General features: G+C 37.1%; 1 protein-coding gene across 1 annotated transcript in view; it reads right to left on the reverse strand.

Annotated features, from left to right (window-relative positions):
* Positions 1–16683, reverse strand: part of LOC145688473 (uncharacterized) — a 71419-nt gene extending 54736 nt beyond the window's left edge. The window contains exon 1 of the mRNA XM_081762749.1: positions 16259–16683. The gene's annotated coding sequence lies outside the window, so the exon portion shown is untranslated. The remainder of the gene's footprint in view (positions 1–16258) is intronic.
* Between the last annotated feature and the right edge of the window lie 2594 nt (positions 16684–19277).

The following is a 19277-nucleotide window of genomic DNA, read 5'->3' on the forward strand; positions in this document are numbered from 1 at the left end:
AGTCATATATTTATACATATTCTGTGTTTACGTGCATGCTTTGCGAATTAAATATCTACCACTTCATTTAAAAAGCTTGAGAATATAAATTTTACATTATGTGCGGTCAGTTAGTTAAATTGGTGATATATTCGGATTCTCTTATGTGAAGTGTTGCAACCAAAAATTTTAATTTATCGGAGTTATTAATTTGAAAGTTTAAATAATTATTGAGTATACGTATATCGAAATATGAATACATATGGCATATAAATATGATATTGAAGTAAAATGTATAATGGTGAATTGAATAAACAAATATATGTAAAGGGTCTTGGTACCTACCTACCCCGAATGGTTGCTATAGTTCCATATCCAACGAATATAAAATGTGAATATTAGAAGATACCGCCGCATGATAGATATTCTCCAATTTTTGTGATATTATTAAGTAACATATGTAACAGTTAACATCATCTGTATCACACTAACTGCATGTAGCATGGGATTAAGGCAGGTCACCGTAACCATAATGTATTATTAAATCTACCCTCAAGTTAGTAAACTGAAATCCTTCTATAATATTACATTTCGATTCCAGTGTTTCCACCTCAGTAATCGTGCTCTCAATACAAACGAAAATCCTTATGGACTTCGAAAGTTCACATTCTTTTATACATTGAGTGAATCTAACGACAAATGTATGCACCTGGCAATACCAGGTGATAGTGATTTAAATATAGTGAATGCAATAATAAATGGCATGACTGAATAAGTAACATAGTCACTGTGATACCAGTGACGATACTTCGTTCTCTTAATCCAGAAATGGGAGAAATGTATCAATAAGTACGTCTACGGCTAGAATACGTGTAGGTTACAATTAGTAAACATAATCTCTTGTGTGTATACGAAAATGAAATGAAGTTAAATGTATGAACACCACAAAGGATGCTTTGATAATATGTGTGATATTATAGCTCGTCTAGAACTACGAGAGAGGACTCGTGTAATTACTTAAAAAAATTTCATATATGATATAAAGACTCATTTTAACCCTCAAGTTTTTTCTTTTCTCATAAAATTGTAGAATGTAACTATATTCACGGACTCACATCTAGGGATGCGCTCGAGTCGAGACATGTCTCGAATCTCGACTCGACTCGACTCGAATTCGAGTCGAGACACACGTTGTAAAATTCGAGACGAGTCGAGACAAATGTATTTCTCGACTCGATTTTTCGAGTCGAGACTGCTCGTGAAAATCTCGACTCGACTCGAATGTCTCGAAAATCTTTCTATAATTTTTAATATTATTTTGAAGAAAGTATTCACTCAGAAACAGCCTTGAAATCAATTACAGCATTTATTACTTTAGAAAATTATAGAACGCATAAACTTAATTGTTAATCTTTCGAGATCAAGATTTAATTTTCAGCTCAATTAAGTTAATTACAGCTAATGTCGTGATATTGATTGTACTTCAAATATAATAATAATAGTAATAATAATCGACTATCTACTTTGTATAGAACTATTATCCTTAGCCTATATGTAGTTTGTATAAAACTATTGCGATAAAGTGAACTTCATAAATTCTCTGAATGAACAATTGCTAGTCTATAGTAATTTAGCATAGTTATAATTATTGTTTTCGTTCCCATGAACGCAATAGGACTATATAACTTCTGGATTATTTGCTTTCCTAACTATTTTAAGGCTTTAATGTGTTGCACCGTATCACGAGTTACGAATAATATATTATTATTATTATTATTATTATTATTATTATTATTATTATTATTATTAGTAGTAGTAGTAGTAGTAGTAGTAGTAGTAGTAGGAGGAGGAGGAGGAGGAGGAGGAGGTATTCTGCCTTTCGGCAGGTCCTGGGACTAATGATGATTTTTTTTTTACTCAATTTTAGATTTTGGCCTGGAAATGTTTCTTCCACTTTTCTCGATCTTCAGCTTCCTCTTTTAACTCCCAATATTTTCTCCTATCTTTCAAATCTTAGATCAGCTGTGTTCTTCTTCTTCCTATTCCTCGCTTCCTTTCCATCTTTCCTTCTATGGCGGTGTTAAGAAGACAATTTCTTCGCAGATGTGTCCAATTTAATTGGCCTATCTACGAAGAATGGTGGCGAGAAGTGTCCTCTTCTCTCCTATCCGTTTTAAAACATCTCCGTTTGTTGCTCTCTCTGTCCATTTTATCTTCTCCGTCTTCCTCCAACAGCACACTTCGAAGCTCTCCAAATATTTCTTCTCTAACTTCCGTAATGTCCATAATATATAATGTGACATTTGTTGTACATCACATACGAGACTATTTTACATGGTATATTACAATAAATGGACTGCTTGGATGCCAAGAACTAGTAGAGATAGGTACCTTTCACTTCTATAGATAGATATTTTTTAAAAGGATTTTTCTAAACAGTAAATCATAAAACAATAAAATACATACAGTAGTTACGGTTTTGGTTCTCAACATAAAAGAAACTTGGATTGTCCACGAGATATTGAACTTCAACTTTCACTCCTGGAAAATTTCAATTTTGGAGTTAGGCCACTTGGCATCAAAGCAGTTCACTGTAAGATAAATACACTCCTTACTTTACTCTAGTAACATAGTTGTTCAGGAGCCTGGGATTTCCATCCTCTCAAATGACAGCTGAACGACTGCTTGATACATAGGAGTAATAGTGTATTAAGTTTTCGAGCTTTGGTGCGTCTCCGTATTTATACACTGATATAACTTTTAATACGAATTTATTTAGCTTTCTTTTTTGTTATTGACTTAACACCAACTTCTCTCTGTTATCATGGCGGTGTTCATTCCCTAGACATTGATTCTGCGCACTGCTGAAGGAGAAATGGGTTTAGTAATTTTTATTTTCCGAAATTCACGTCCGAAATGTATTTCACTTACTTATTAATCTTTTTGCAACGCTATTTGCTTTTCTTTCTTTCTTTTAATGACAATTCCAAATAGTTTTGTTTGGTGCTGGGAGTATATTTTATATTCGCCTAATGAAATTATGGGTTAATTTTGTAATCAGTTTTAAATTTACAGAAACTATTAAGTTCACAATCAAATCGCGCTAATTGTTTAATGCATTTCGAAGGCTTTTGTTTTTATGCAGCTCATTAAGGGAAATCTATTTAATAATCGTAACACTCATTACTTTAAATACTAAGAAACTATAAAGGTAAAGGCGACTCGACCAAGCCCCGGGGCCGCTGTGACTCAGTGGCACAGCTTTCACCCTTGGTGTGTGAAGACTGATTCGATCCCAGCTGGTACCAAGTGGGCTTTGTGGCATAGAAACACCGTGTGTGTGGACTTTCTTGTGGTTCTTTAATTCCCTTCCACTTACTTCATTCCACCATTTCATTCATTCTCAACATCACCGTCTTCTTTAGCTTACAAAAGACTGTTTACTTGCCCACTAGTTTTATTATTGTGAACTGGAACTCAAGTGTGCAGTTATCTTGGATATTTCTGTCCCTTTTTACTTTAGAACTTGTCAGGTGGGATGAGGGTCAGGATAGATCTAGTGATATACAGCGGAAAGAAATGCTTCAGTACACTTTCGGAAGCGCTATGTATTGTTTATGGTACTTACAATGTTACTTCCCTATAAATTCACCCTTTCAACCCTTCCCTTATTCGAATACAGTGAACAGACTCTTTTGCTGAAGAAAGATGCTAAGAGAAAACTGAACTATCTGTGTCTTAAAATTCTCTTTGAAGTACAGTCTTTTGTGTTTGTAAGGTTTTGCGAGTATGTTTTCACATCAATATGAAAAGATAGCGAGCCAAATGTTTACCATGGACTCCTGCTGCGAACTGACCGTGATTAAACACCTGATCTCGCTCTGCTCATTTTCTCTCGCACACGTGAAATGGGTTTGTTGTTTCCAAAACAAATAGAAAGACAGTTATCTGGTGCTTTTTGGGTATTTTCCCTGCACACATTGCTATGTTTTAATGATCAGAAGAAATATCAAAACCATCCGATACTCATGATACGAAAGAGCGAACAGAGGGAGGCAAATATTATAATAGACCAAGTTTTTCGCGTGGTAACAATACTTCATACTTCTATCATTTGGTGCACATCTCTATGAAGTTGTTTTTCACATAAGTATAGCTTACTTCTTTTCGAAGTAGCTTCTTCGTGTCACAGCTGTGTTTAGTTTTGTTTCGCGCTAGGATAAAAGGGAGAAATGCAACATTTGCTTCTCGGTGAACTTATATATATATTATTAAGATGAGCGGTAATAAGCGATGTTTAACAAAGGGTGGCTTTCGGATCTACAATTTAACGTGTAGTTGCAGTCAGTGTTGAGAATCGAACCAAATCTATGTAAGACCTGTTAACATTGAGCTCTTTTGTGGTAAAAGTGAACTTCAGAAACACACAAAAGACTTGAAACATCAAGCTAATGTAGAGGAATTGCAAAATGTACTGCATCTTTTCTGTGGCAAGGAACATGCGGTGCACAGCAATACAAGAATCGTGTTAAGGCCAATATTTTTTTCTTTTTGCCGAACTTAATATCCCCTTCCACACCATAAAAGAAAATATAATGTTTGTTAAAAGAAAGTGCACCTAATATTTTAAAATTTTGTTTGTGATCTTATCATGCATAATTATATATAATGCCTTTCATACACCGTCTCATTGTATTATGATTATTAACTTTCATAATCGAAATAACAGAACAGAAACGGGATTTTACTTATTTTCACTTTAAATTAATTTATTTCGTAATTCGATTTAAACCAAAGATTTAAAAAATCAAGTGATTTAAATCTTGATTTAAATCGTGATTTAAATCACACTGATTTAAATCAATTCACCCTGTTTCTTAGCAGAAAACATCTAACATTTTCACGGGAGACAGTGTCTGTTTATGAATATTGACATTACCACGTTTATTTAAGATTGCTAGCAATACCTTGTTTCCATAGTAATGAAGCAAGTCGTAGAGATTTTAGAGTGAGAGCTTTATTTGAAACGTGAGCAAGGAGGGTCCTTGTTTACGAGGTTCAAATACTTTTTTTAACCGTAGTATAACTGCATTCAACTGAGTGCGAACTTAAAGAATACTGGATTCAGTTTTCGGTGCGAGAACTTGACGACTGTTTTTGTAGAAACTTAACTCAAACGAAGATTCTGCTGAAGGCACTTCACTTCTCTGGTGAGAGAAATTTTCTTATATTCAACCAACTCGATCCTATAAGTAACAGAATTAGCCTTTTTGATGGAGAGTCTGTTTATAGACCATTCCATGTTTAGGCCAGACAGCTTTCTGATTAATGAAATTGCCTTTAAGATGTTGAGGGAATATGATGTAAGAAAACACATGTCCTGTTCTCTCATGATTAAAGCACAACTTAGCTGCGTTAGAGAAAATCGGTTTGAAGTTATGGTTTTATGAAGGCTTAAGTAGGCGACTTCACTCCGGACTGAAAAGTTGGTCTGTTATTTTATGACAGATAATTTAAAGAAACTCTTCTCAAATCAGAGTACCACTCTTAAGCACCAAAATATCCTGTATGGACTGTAGAAATGCTTTATTTATCAAAGTTTCCCTAACCGTGTGGTGTGTACTGCTCTGTGCTTGTTAATTACCCTACACAAACTTACCGGGTCGTTCAAATTTTTACAGGTAAAGAAGTACTATCAAATATCATTGGGCGCCCCCCACCTTTTTACTGATGTCGGACGTCCGTCATAGGCTGAGCAGACTGGTAAAACAGGACAGGCAGCGAACTGCGGCGGAACAAACATCAGACTTTAATGCTGGGCAAAGTACAAGCGTGTCTGAATACACAGTGCACCGAACACTCTCAATGATGGGCCTCCGCAACCGACGACCCATCCATGTGCGAATGTTCACAAAACGACATCGGCAACTACGAATGAAATGAACACGTGACCATCGGTACTGGAACTTGACGCAGTGGCAGAGCGCTGCATTGTCTGATGAATCCCAATACCTTCTTCATCATGACGATGGGAGGGTAAGAATCCGTCGTGTTGCAAGGGAATAACTCCTTGACACCTGTACTGCGGGACGGAGACAAGCTGGCGGCGGCTTAATTAAGCTCTGGGGAACATTCACGTGAGCATCTATGCGTCTAGTGGAGCTTGAGTAAGGCACCATGACGCCGAGGTGTATCGCACACTGCTTGCAGACTACGTACAGCCCTTCATGACGACCATGTTTCTCAACGGTAGTGGAATTTTTTGACAAGATAATGCACCATGTCACAAGGCCAGGAGTAATGGAGTGATTCGAGGAACATAGGGGCGAGTTCCAAGTGATGTGCTGGCCCTCCAACTCGCCGGATCGGAACCCAATTGAACTCATCTGGGATGTGATTGAATGTGACGTTAGAGCGCATCACCCCCTCCCTGGAATTTACGGTAATTAGGTGAAATGTGTGTGCACATCTGGTCCAACTCTCTGCAGCGACCTACCAAGGATCATTGCGTGCATGCCAAGACGACTCGCTTTTGTTATCCGTGCCAAAGGTGGACATACTGACAATTAGGTAGATAGTCATAATGTTCTGGCTGATGTGTGCGTATATTTTAATTGTCTCGACTCGAATTCAAGTCGAGTCGAGACAGAACATGTCGAGTCGAGACAGAAACATATTTTCGAGTCGAGACAACATTTTCTCGAGACGAGTCGAGACAGGCTTAAATCTCGACTCGACTCGTGCGCATCCCTACTCACATCCTATTTCCATTACATTGCTGTTATTCAATTTCGTATGTGGATTGATATAATTATATGTATGTTTGGCCAAATACCCATTCTACTTCTTCGTAAAGACTGTCTTTAATATCTTCATCCTTATCCTCTGTTGGGGCATGTGCATTTAAAACAATAAAATCACACACAGACCCTTAAAGGTAATAAAAGAAAGTCTATCATTATTCAACCCGCTTAATTGCTGATATGCGTTTGTGAACGAAAAACCCTGTTCCTAATTGGTTATTTTTATTTCATTCCCTGTAAAAGAATGTAAAATTTCCGGACTTCACTGCTTCGTGGTACACCACTTTAAAATTTATTATTATTATTATTATTATTATTATTATTATTATTATTATTATTATTATTATTATTATTATTATTATTATTATTATTTAGATAGATAGATAGATAGGTCCAATACTCAGTCAAAACATAAATAAAAGCTACAATCAGGGATGTAATTTTGCGTATACAGAACTATAGAGCATATATCAACCTAATATTTTTATAATCCAGCATATATTTACCTTGACTTTATGAAAGAACTAACGTATATTGGGTGAGTATACACTAACTATATATTAAAATGCTATGTTTATATGTTTGTTGTCAAGGAAAGTTTGTCTCCAATCCTTTCGACAATGAGATCTCGAAAACCACAAGTGTTAGAAACGTGCCATTTTCGATGGTCGATTCCAAACTTTGTGTAGATTGTCCATTTCTAATTGAATATAAAATAAATGTAGCCGTTATTTCTATATTACATTTTTTAGGGGTACACTGGAAAATTTTGAAATTTTAAAAAAGTAAAACATCATAACATGTAGGTTATATATTCCAACTCAACATAATTGTATACAGGGGTTGTATATCTGTCAGTATATTTGTTTCATGTCCAAATGATAATGAAAAACGAAGGATAACCATTTCTCCAGGCTAAAATGAATCTTTATTGTTTGGAGTATTTTGCCCAATGGACACCATATATCACTGCCATTATAATTAATTGTGCATGTAATTTATTTGCTTATTACATACTGCATGCAAGAAGAAAGAAAACACTGATCATACATGAATTAGAAACTCCAACCGGCAGTAGGATCACTGTTGCAAACAGTGGGAGACGCTGAAAAAATAATCGAAAAAATCTTCCCTTTATAGTACCCGATGCCGATTTTTATCAAGACGTCTTTCACTTGTGTCTGTAAAGGGACATGCACAGATAGGTGTTGAGAGGAATGACAAGGAGATTCTTGCTCATATGTGAATGATGCGCAACGTAGAAAGCTAGCATTCAGCTAGTATCCTTTAAAATAGTGGAACGTATATCTACCAAAAATTCTAGCCTTACATCACTGGTTAATATATACACTTGATAAGTCCTAAAACTAATAAACAATAAACAAGGCATTTCGATCCTTATTGCTTGCACTCTATCTTCGGTTAAATGCAAATCAATTTAATATTTATAACATAAATTGTTAGATTCCTGATCTGAGGAAACTAAGACGCGTCTTACAATCTAATTACTAATTTCATTTGTCTAGGACTTCATATAGAACAGTAAAAGTAACTCAATTAAACTGAACACTGTATGTATTTACTCTAAAGTAATTACTCAAATGTTTTCACACGGATTCAACTACACATATTTTTTATAAATCGAAATAACTACGGTGCACATTCTGTGATTATGGATAATTTATAAAATAAATTCTAATAAAATATTCAGAAAAGCATATTCTTAATTTTCTCAGAAAGTTTCAGCAAAGAGTATGTTATCCATTGAGAATTTTGATGTATTGGCCTATAGGCCTAGTGGCGGATCCAGAAAGGAGTGTGGGGGCGTCTCCCCTGAAGGGGACAATCTTTTTGAGTCATTTCAACGAGATGAGACGACATGAGTATTTTTATGGTCAATATTAGTCTATTGTTACGTCAAAATAACTAACACTCCCAAATATTAAAATGGGTAATGTTTTGGGCCTGCTCTGAACCTTCCATTCTTTTGCGCAAGAATAACGAAATATAAACCCTCTGTGGCAGTGGTCGAAGTGAGACGGTATGCGGTGGTATGGTATACCAGCTCTGGTTTCTCAGTGATGAAGGCATACCGCCTCTGGTATTTTAATGATCAAAACATACCGCCACGGGAAAGTAGATGCTAAATACCTTTAATGAATCCATTTTTATACACAGTAATTGACGAATAGCTTTGAACGTAAAAAGATTTTATTTCTTATGTAGAAATAATTTCTAAGTTGACAACATTGACATTTTGTTACCTTTTCCTACTTTTTGTTTTTAAAACGAGGCGTCTTTAAAGAAGTTAATCTAGTTTATATTTTGATGTGTCATATTGAATTATTTCTTTCGTATGTATGTCTGTATCTCGTCTTAATTCATATAGATATCGTGTTTTGAGCATGAGCGGATTTAGGAGTTGTCTGTTGTGGGGGCGATTCTTCCAGAAGTTTGAAATACCCCTCAGTCGAGTCTGAGGTCCGAGAGCTCTCTCGCAGGAAATTGTTAATGTAAAAAATACTGTTTTTTCAGCATTTTTGTATATAATTCTCTATAATACGACATAAGAGGATATTTTTATCTATTTATTTATTTATTTTTTTAGAAAGTTCTTGGCGAGGAATCAAAGTTATCCATGCCACTCTCACCCCCCGTAAATGAAAAGTTCTCCAATGGTTTTCAGTTGTTATGTAAATCAGGAGCGTCATTTCAGATTTTACTTGGGGGGGGGGGCAAAACCCCTCGATATAAGTAAAATTTCGCGTTTTTCACTCATTTACTACCGCTCTATTGATAAAATCTATATAAATCTCAAACTCAGAGGGGGCAAATGCCCCTCCCTGCCCCCCTAAATGACGCCCCTGATGTAAATAGAAATTCAATCTTTTAGGGAAACCCTCACTGTATTTCAACATTTAGATAGCCGGTATGTCGAGTTAAAATCGTAATAAATCATACCACCTCTGTTTTTTCTACTTCCAACACTGTTCTGTGGGCCAGCGGCGGATCCAAAAGGGGTCTTATCGGAATGTTGAAATACAAGGATTAATGGCGTTCATTCATCTTCAAATGATGTTTATATTATTAAAGGCGAATTTTAGAATATCTCTTCTTTCTTGGCGATAGGGACAATGTTCTTCCTTCTCCTCACACTATCTACTAATAAAGCTACTATATATATATATATATATATATATATATATATATATATATATATATATATATATATATATATGCAGAATTTGAAAAGAAAATCAATAGGATGTTAGAAAACTTGGGTGAGGGCTTTGAAGAATATGGGATCAGGCCCGTATCCACGGGGGGGCTAGGGAGGGCCGGGCCCCCCCTAAATTTTGGCTGGCCCCCATAAAATTTTACGGTAGGATTCCAAATTAACTATAATATGGTGATGAAGTATAATATGATTGGGTCGGGCCCCCCCCTAACTTTCACCGGGCCCCCCCTAAATTTTTGGGCTTGCTACGGGCCTGTATGGGATGAAAATAAATATTAGAAAGACAAAAGCAATAGTGATTGGAACGAAGCGGTTTGTGTCAAATATAAAAGTGAAAGGAGAGAAAATAGAACAAGTGGATAGTTTTCGATATCTAGTAATGATATAAAGTGTGAAGATGAAATAAAAGCTAGGATAGGAATGGCGAAAGAAGCCTTTAGGAGGAGGAAAAAATTGTTTTGTATGACCTTGAATAAAGAGTTGGGAGAAAGACTTATAAAATGCTTCGTGTGGAGTGTTGTACTGTGTGGAGCGGAAACACGGACATTACGTAAAAGTGATGAAAAACCACTGGAAGCCTTCGAAATATGGGTGTGAAGAAGAATGGAAAGAATTAGTTGGGTCGAGCAGAGAACGGATGAGAGGGTGTTAGAAATGGTGGGGGATAAAAGAACACTTTTAGATATTATTGAGAAGAGGAAGAGAAACTGGTTGGGGCTTTGCCTGAGAAGAAATTGTATCATGAGGGACGTGCTAGGGGGTATGGTGGCAGGAAAAAGAGGGAGAGAACGAAGGAGGCTACAATTAATGGACGTTGTAAAAACAAGAAATTCGAACGTGAAGACGAAGAGGTTAGCGGAAGACTCTGGAGCATGGCAGTTTCTCAGCTTCGGCAAGTGAACAGCTAATAAGGGCATAACACCTAAGATGATGATGATCCTTTTTTTTTTTTTTTCTTTTTGAAAAAAGAAAACGATAATAATATTTATTTCGTTCTTTAAAATGTTCCTGCGGTTCTGTCGTTAATATCAGGGTTGTACCCAAAATGGACCTAGCGGACATGGCTCCTATTCAATGATTTAAAAAGAAAAAGAGAGTCACATAGTTCGGAAGTTCTACCAAGATGATATAGCATTGAAGATCACACTCGAATTAATATTGCAACAATAGATTTAGTATTCTCTAAATAAGTTAGTATATAATGTTCGAGTGTGCTCCGCTCGAAGACATCCTTAGGACGACACTTACTCCGCCCCTTCACAAAAATTCTGCGTTTACGGACATGCTTCATATCAAGTTTTTCCTTCGTTTTCATTCCATGTAACAACTATTGTCCGGAAGAAAATATGGAATTGATCTAAGGTAAATTGGAAGTAGAAGCAAAGAAGGTGCTGTTTTTGTATTGATATTTATATATTGTACTAGCGTCAATTACAAACTTCGCTGTGTTAAAATAAGAAAGAAAAAAAAAAAAACTAGTAATATGTTCCGTGAGTCCGTCCCTTCATACCATTACTTAAGTCCATAAATTTTATATATTTCCCAATCCCTTTCCTCAAGTTACGAGGCTGAATCTGGATTTAATCGGCATTGGAAGTGTCACTGTTCATCTCAGCGACCCCGAAAACTATGGATTCGATACCAATATCTGTCATTTTCGATTATATATATATATAGTATGGCGCTAAATTCGTTGTACAAAGGCAGAGGAGTGATTCCTGAGAGTAAAACAAACAAAAAAGTTCCAATAAACATAGGGCGAAAACCCTATCGTTTACGTGTTATAGGCTGCCGAAAACATGAAAAAATGAATTCTAAAGGCCCATAGCTCCAACTATGGGACCTACTGTAGTTGGGTCAAGACTTCACTTAGGAACTAGTATGTGTTCTATCCAAAAATACATATTTTAGAATCCTAAGGTACTCACGCAACAATTTTTATGAAGGTAGTTGGAGATTACTTTATATCATAGGCCCGTAGTCAAACTCCCTCAATAAAAATTTGTTGTGGGAGCACCTCGGGATTCTGAAACACGCATTTTTGGATAGGACACATACTAGTTCCTAAGTGAAGTCTTGACCCGACCAAGATAGGCCCCATAGTGGTGGAGCTATGAACCCTTAAAATTCATTTTTTCATGATTTCGGCAGCCTATAACACGTAAACGATGGGGTTTTCGCCCTATGTTTATTGGAACTTTTTTGTTTGTTTTACTCTCAGGAATCACTCCTCTGCTTTTGCACAACGAATTTAGCGCCATACTAATATATCCCCTCTCCCTCCCCTAAGTTGCACAGTCAGTGAAATGATAAAAAAATATATCCCAGGTCCTAACCTCATCTGTGTTGAAAATTTGATCGAGATCGGTCGGGTGGTTCAAGAGGTAGGAAGTGGCAGACATAGGGACTCATTTTTATATAGGGTCTATACGAGAGTATTGTAATGTTTTAATTATCACCAGGAAGTTGTTAAGATATGACGAAATCTTGTCAGTGCTATTATTGGTTCTTATGTGTATGATGTTAAGGAAATTAGCTCCTAATCATTGTTATTTTTTTTACAGTGTGCCAAAATTGACGAAAGTGCAAGATGGATAAGAGTAAGGCTCGCAGTGTGATAAAGTTCCTGCATTTGAAGGGAAATAATGCCAGACCGATTCATGATGGGATGAAAGCTGTTCATGACGATGGTTGCTCATTTTATGACACCACTGTAAAGTGGGAAAGAAATTTCAAACTAGTCAATGTCCTTCACAGATGACCCACGACCTGGAAGATCATTCCTGACGAACGTTGTTTAATCGTTGTAAACAGACGTGTAACAATCCAAACGATTATGAATGAGACTGGTTTCAGTTACGGTAGCGTGTGGAAAATTATCCATGATGAACTTCACATGTCTAAAGTATCTGAGCACTGGGTTCCTCGTTTGCTGACACCTTTTCAGAAGCAAGGATAGCGTGACCTTTTCCAACAGATGTTGACGCTGGTAGAAGAGGATTTTTTCGGGCGTCTGGCAATCATGAATGAAACGTGGATATATCAGTATGATCCGGAGACCAAAACCATGAGCATGCAGTGGAAGCATGCCGATCATCCCCCCCCCCCTCTACCAAAAAGGAAAAGCTGCAAAATTCAGGGGAGGTCATGTATGCTGTCCATTTTTTGGGATTCTCGTGGCCTCACAGATTATCTTGCAAAAGGACAAACCGTCACTGAACTACTACAGTAATTTCCTGGACAAATTGCGCGATCTCTGAAAACGAAATGCCGCGGCATGTTCTCGAAAGGAGTCCTTCTCCTAGCTGACAATGCACCAGCTCACTCATCTCAAGTTGCTGTCGACGGCAAGGGCGTGTGGCTTCTAGGTATTGCAGCATCCGCCTTATTCTCCCGACCTGGCACCCAGTGACTTTTTCTTGTTTCCCCAACTGAAGAATCCATTGCGTGGTCACCATTTTGACAACACAGATGACGTCATTCATGAAGTGGAAGAGTGGTATAAAACCCAATGTGCAGACTTCTACAATGACGATATTCGTAAAGTGAAGGAGAAATGTGTAAATCTGGGTGGTGACTACATAGAAAGGTTAATAACTACAATCACAACAATCCCTGTATCCTGATTATTTTACTATAATAATTAAAACTTTACGATACTCCATTCTCTCTCTCTCTCTCTCTCTCTCTCTCTCTCTCTATTCTGAATAATAACCCTTGATTAAAATGGCAACACGAATTAAGCACAAGTACAGCGACAAGCGCTTAGCATGAGGCATTGCATCTATTATTGATCAACACTTTCGCTGCTGGACTTAATAGAGAAAATTCCTGTCAGCTTATTGCTATTGTTTACAAATTCACAGAAAAGAAAAGTTGAAACGAAGGTAGTAATTTCTGTAATTTTAAAGCAGAACATTACCTTCGAAAACCTTGTCGAAATATGACGTTAAAAAAAAAAATTCAACGAAGGAGGAAAACTCATGAAAGCACACCCACAGCAGGAAAATTTCTTAACCTGTTGTGAATGCAAATGTGATCAGAACAGTGTAAAGCGATATCTAATGGTGTATGACTAGGTAATAATTTGGAGGTGCATCCGGTAGGAAAATGGGACGAAAAAATAAGGAAAGAACTGAAGAAGAAAGAAAAATAGCATTGAGATGCAACCAATAGGACAAATCATCTAAAGAAATAAGCGAAATACTAATCAGGTCGATCGACACAGTGAAGACCATCATATGCAAATTTAAAAAAGAATTGTGTGAAAAATAAAGACAAAAAGTGACCGACCGGAAGTTCTGAAGTCGATAGAAAAACGCAACAAAGGGCAGAAAAACCTACAACACACTAAAAATTAGAGGTAATATGGGTAGGGAAATAGGGAAACATATGAATCCACAGACAATAAGAAATGTAATTCGTGAAAATCAACTCAATTTTCGTAGATTCCGTGAAAAACCATTTATCAATAAGAACAGAAGAAAGCGACTGGCCTATGCAAAACAATATCAAAACAACATCCACGAGCTTTGGCTGAAGGTAGTACTGAACGATGAAAACAAATTCAATTTGTTGGTCAAGTCGGATAGGCGCGTTATAGTATATGGAAACAAAAGAACCGTGAACTAGATGCTAAACATTTCAAAACGAGAAAACCACCGTGGGGGGCTATTAGTGATGTAGACGCGTATGAGTGTTAATAGTGTTGGAGGTTGGTGTTTTACTGATGGTACACTGGATCACACGTGCTACATTAACATTTTAAAGGCTAGTCTGCCCATCAGTGTTAAAATAAAAGGTCTTTCCGATGGCTATATCCTCACTCACGATAATGAAATGAAACGTATAGTATGGTTATTTTGCAATACGCCATGCTGGATGCCAATACCTCCGTAATCACCTGTCATTAACCCTGTCAAGAATGTGTGGCATATTTTCGAAGAATGAATTCCCAAACTCTATATTTCCAATAAAAATGACTCAAGCGAGTTTTGTAGGAAGAGTAGGCAAGGGCGCCCATGTTGTGGTTTCTACATGGGGGCAAGTATAAGCGACATTTCAAATATAAGTAGTTTCGAATTTTGCTATAACTATTCTATAAATTCTATTGGGTTTTCGATCTTGCAAACTACAATTTCCTCTAAGGGGGGGAGGCAAGCGCCCCCCTTTGCCCCCTTGATGGGTACTCTTGAGAGTAGGAAATAATTAGTGACAAACAACAGAAATTTTGATTAAATCAAACCCAAAAGAGTTACAAGAAATAACCAAGAGAGAAGGGACTCAACCATGTACTAAGAATGTCATCCTCACTCCTAACATTTTATGAACAAATGTTGCAGTTGAAAACACTTCTGAGCTAGAGAATTTGTGAGGAGGTTATTGCCCTCACTAACTCCCTCTGCGTATGTCCTTGTCACTACCTCTTGCTGATACATTGGAAAGTAATTGATAATTCGTTGTTTGATTGATCGGTTGGTTTGAGCTTAACGTCCTTTATCAGTACCGAGGCTGTGTAAGACTTGGACCTACAGTTTAAGTTGGGATCCGAATTATTATAATGCGTTTGAACTTAAGACTCTTTCACCGGGAATCAAACCCATGACTCCTTGAAGCAAAGGCGCGACACGCTAGCCACTACTTCAGCGGAGAGGGCAATTGTTTGAGTCTAGTGTTTTGTCAGCAATGACGCTATATGAGACGTCGATGTACTCACAACAAGAATCGATCCGAACTCTTCCGCAACAAAGACAAGAATAGAAACTACTTAGCCACGAGTTAGTTCTTAAATTTCTCGCGCCGCCACACTTGAATGGGCAGGATGGTATCGAAAAGAAATAGTTGAGTTACACAAAGATGGAATATTGACAATTGGCTCACAAATAATAAAATTGTAAAGTACAACGAAAAATACACTCCAGCAGACGTCTCATAACGACATGACAACAAAGCTTTTACAGCAAGTCTTGTGGAGACGAACTCAACACGGAGTTAACACAAACAATGCCAACATAATATGTAAATGTGGCACGAATACTGCGTGTTTATGTCTCTTAAGATCACTTGGGAAGCCCCAAGAACTGTATTTATAAACATGAATAACGTGGCGTGGCGTCTGATTACAATTGACGCAAATTTTAACAAATATACAAGTTACTGTAAGAAACAACAGTACTAAAAATGCAATATTGTAAGTAAAAGTCAAATACAAAGGAAAATAATCTTAATTCTAACTTACCTTCGCTGTACGTCCAACAGCTGGCTGCTGGCTGGCTCACTCGAGTCTACGTAGTTTGAAAAAAAAAAAAATGTTTAATGTCCTTGTACCGGTTTGCGATAATCCAACGAGTTGTTTTGTTTCTTCTGGTCGTTGTTTTCTTCTTTTCTGTTGTGTTTGTGTTGCTGCTGACAACTGAATAGTGCAAGCTCAAAAAAGTACAACTCATCCAATTTTTCCTTCCTTTTTCGTCGAAGAAAAAGCATAAGATTTTTTTTTTTAAAGTAAAGATTTGTATACAAAAGCAAACATAGTAAACGTAGACAAATATGTATATGAAAAGCCTTAACATTGCTAAATCCCCATAGCGATACCGCCTGCCCTTATGAAATTAGTGGTGTTTGGTTTCTTTAATTACTAGCTTCCATCGTTTTCTGATTCTTTTAGTCTTTATTTGACGCTGTGGCGGCGATAACGGCACAGCAAACCTCAGGATATGAGGGATGAAGGTGAGCGACTTTAGGCCCCTTCCCCACTCTTTCTTCCCAAGTGATTGGTTTCGTATTATGCTAATTAGAAAAAAACCTTTGTTTACCTGTATACGCTTTCAACGATAATAAGTTTTTAAATGGAGTAGATAGAAGTTCAAACGTAAGAAAAAAATTTTAACGTTTCATGTTCAAAGCAGAAAATACAAAGTGCATGATACGCTACTGGGTTCAAACTAGAAGGGGAAAAAATAATGAAACATGATCAGCATTCCAAACAGTTCATGCAAAACTCCTCTGTACGTATAGCCCTATATCAATATATGCCAAGCGAGGCTCGGAACATTTTATTTTTTTAAGAGTTCTCTTCTTGATTCAAGCTATTTGCTATTTATTCCTGATAGCAAGAAGTGAATTCAAGTCATGAATTTATTACCAACATCAATAATTGAAGCCATGATTTTCATAATCACACAAGTCCAGCCGAAGAGATATTGAGAAACTCAGTAAAAACTGAATATTTGTAGGAAATGCGAACTTGGAAACCAGATTTTTTTCATACTTACAAGGCATGTATGCGAACCGTAACAGCTAGATATTTATGACAATTGGTGCACCGACTAATTGTGGATCGCTAATCATCGTGGTGATAGTCATTCGGTGCGGAAATGCCTTGTTTACCCGCTACGTATAATACATATTCCAAGCAGTGACCGGATGAAGCTGTGCCGAGTTTTACCCTAAAACCGCCGGAAAAGGCAAAAAAAGAAAAATCTATATAGGTAACCTGATACCTACGGGAGGGGGACAGGTGAGGAAGAACACAACAGTAGTGTTACACAAGTAGTGTTGACATCCCAACACAAACTTATAGTTTTTCACATAGAACGTATACCATTTTATGGCATTAAAATAATTGGCATAAAACTTGAAAGAAAATAAACAAAAGATGGATTGTCACTATTGCCAAATAAGGGAGATATGAGGCTCTAAAGTTGATAAATTATGGGATCCGTACAGAGAAACGAACAAATGTACAACAAAAACAGACTGCAGAAGGAACAAATGTACAGTAGGGAGTAAACTACAGCATGCATAATATCCAGTGACTAACTGGCTTGATACAGAATTCACCCCAAAAGAGCACATGCTATAGTAGCCGTAGAAAGAAAAAGTCCCATGTGACATAATGCGAAAATGTGAACAGCAAGTCTTCCCGTAGTTCACAATTCCAATGGCGTTTGTGTGAAATTGATATCTCAAGCCGTTCTCAAGAGCTATAAAACGAACTCTCTTGGGGTTGCAACACTGCATAAAATCCTGCATGCCATCCAAACCACTAAAACGACGGCGTAGCGCTTGAAAAGAGTACAGAGAAGCTGTGGCACGAAAGGTAACAAAACGTGTGGCAAGAAAGTACTTCAAAATCGATTCGCAAAGATTAATGGACTGTGATAGGTGTCAGTCAAAAGTGTAGGAAACGTTAGCATGTAAAACAACGATGAAAATTAAGCACACTGCATTCAGGTTATCAGTAATATACAAGTGCAAAATATTTTAACATAATACACCAATAGAAACAGCAGAAAAGCTGTAGATAGCATAGCAAAATACATACATTTATCGCCCTAGCCACACACTCGATATGACGTATCAAGCCCGTTAGTCACTGGATGCTGTGCATGCTGTGATTTACTCTCTACTGTAGATACATTTACTCCCTCTGCAGTTTTGTTGTTGTTGTACATTTGTTGGTTTCATTGTACCGACCCTATAATTTCTCAACTTTAGAGCCTCATATCTCCCTTACTTGGCAATAGTGACAATCCATCTTTTCTTTATTTTCTTTCACGTTTTATGCCAATTGTTTTAACCCACAAACGCCCAAGACCAGTTTTATTCGTTAGCAACTGCCTTGAACAATACCGTGTTACATCGAAAACCTGAGAAGAAAACTGAACGAAATTCGTACAACAAGAGAACGGGTAGTGTGCCTGAAGTGGAACAACGGGGGTTTGGCTAAATGAATGATATAGCCCATGTAACGTAGTGAAAAATAAAGTGGGTCACTGGTGGCACAAGGAGCGTTTGTGGGTTAATATCATAAAATGGTATAAGTTCTATTTGAAAAACTATAAGTTTGTGTTGGGATGGCAACACTGTTTGTGTGACACTACTGTTGTGTTCTTGCTCAGGTGTTCCCGTTCAGTAGGTATCAGGTTTCTTGTATAGATTTTTCATTTTTTGCCTTTTTCCGGTGGTCTTAGGATATAACTCGGCACAGCTTCATCCGGTCACTGCTTGGTATATGTATTATACATTGCGGGTAAACAAGGCATTTCCACACCGAGTGGATACTACCACGATGATTAGTGATCCACAATTAGTCGGTGTACCAATTGTCATAAATATCTAGCTGCCATGGTTCGCATACGTCCCTTGTTAGTGGCATTTGTTATTCAGCAAAGTGTAAGTATGAAACAAAGTCTGATTTCCAACAAATATTCAGTTTTTATTGAGTTTCTCAATATCTCTTCAGCTGGACTTCTGCG

The sequence above is a fragment of the Thermobia domestica genome, chromosome 1, assembly GCF_964235325.1.
Source record: "Thermobia domestica chromosome 1, izTheDome1.hap1.1, whole genome shotgun sequence".
NCBI classification, from domain to species: Eukaryota; Metazoa; Arthropoda; class Insecta; order Zygentoma; family Lepismatidae; genus Thermobia; species Thermobia domestica.